Source organism: Mus caroli, chromosome 17 (genome assembly GCF_900094665.2).
Source record: "Mus caroli chromosome 17, CAROLI_EIJ_v1.1, whole genome shotgun sequence".
Lineage (NCBI taxonomy): Eukaryota > Metazoa > Chordata > Mammalia > Rodentia > Muridae > Mus > Mus caroli.
In genome coordinates this window covers 12339731-12341317 of record NC_034586.1, presented here as the reverse complement: position 1 = coordinate 12341317, position 1587 = coordinate 12339731, and positions in this window count along the sequence as shown.

Below are 1587 nucleotides of genomic sequence, written 5' to 3'. Positions count from 1 at the left end.
CTCCCTCCCTCCCTCCCTCCCTCTCTCTCTCTCTCTCTCTCTCTCTCTCTCTCTCTCTCTCTCTCTCTCTCTCGTAAAGTTTAAAGCTGGTTGATTTCTCACTTCCTCTCTCTTTTTATTTTTTTTACACCAATCCCATTTTTAAAATCTTCAATAAATCTGCTTTTGTTACTTTATTTCTGTTCTTCTATTTCACCCAGGGGTGGTAGTTCTGAAGTGGAATTCCTTCTCCTGCAATATGTGCATTAAAATAGCAGGAAAGGAGTTGTCTAGGTTGCAATAGGAAACTCAGAACTTCATCAAGGCAGTGGCTCTTATATCGATATCTACAAAGGGCTTTCTGTATGAAGGAAATCAACTAACAAAAGAAACAAAGATGAGGGCTGTGACATCCCAGAGAAGAAAAACAGGAGGCATGACTGTTAGGTTCTAGCAGGAGGAAGATGCAGCTCTGAGCCATCAAACTATATTAGGTCCTCAAGGAAATCTGTAAAATTAAGTCTATAAAATCTGACCCAGCTGGTTAATTAGCACACTGTACACCAGATTATGTTTTATAGCTGGATTTTTATATTCTAAACTACAGCCTAATAAGTCAAACCAATTACATTACCAAGGACTTGATGACTTTTCTCGTATGAGCTCACCAGGCTGCTAACTTGCATTTATAGACAGGCAGGATGACTGTTGTTCCATGCCTGATTTCTCAGACCTCCATGGTAAAGCCCCCACAGAGAACTGCTTCCATAGCTTCTAACACAGAGAAGGTTGTGCTTGCTCTAGCTACTACCAGCCAAAGGAAGTGATTCATTTATGAAGGTTGTAATTGCAGGCTATGAAACAGCTGGTTATGGGCTCTTTCTCCTGGCCTGAGCTCCTTTATAGCATCTATGAGTATGAGCAGACTCAAGCACTTACATTCTATTAAGGATACCCTCCTACACAAGAAAAATGTTTCATTTCAGAGGTCTAGAGAAGTGCCACCAGAACAATAAATAAGCAAGAGAAGAAAAATGGTAAAAGTCACTTAATATACTGAAGACTTGCTACAACTATTCTTTTGTTGTTGTTATTGTTGTTACAACTATTCTTAGTTCAACAAAACTATGTTTTGCACGTCACCCTAAAAAAGGAAGTTTCTACTGAATTTAACAATACTCCAAGTATATAAAGAAGAGAATGGACTTAAGTTGCTTTGGCAATTTATGCTTATTCATTATAGAACAAGGATTTTATATTCTCTTTATCTGTGTGTCTCTGTCTTTCTGTATGTGTCTGTCTGTCTGTCTGTCTCTTTCTCTCTCTATCTGTCTTTTTCTCTCATACAAAAACATACACACACACATTCAAAGGGTAATTTTTTTTTTAAAAGAGGTATGCATGTGCACCTTGGATCCTCTGGACCTGGAGTTACAGGCAGTTGGAAGCCATCATGTAAGTCTAGCAACTGAACACATCCTCTGCCATAGCAGCTAGTATTCCTAACTGCTGTAGCATCTCTCCTTTCATAGTATTTTCCATTTTCCCATATATATATATATGTATGTATGTATATATATATATATATGTATGTATATATATATATAT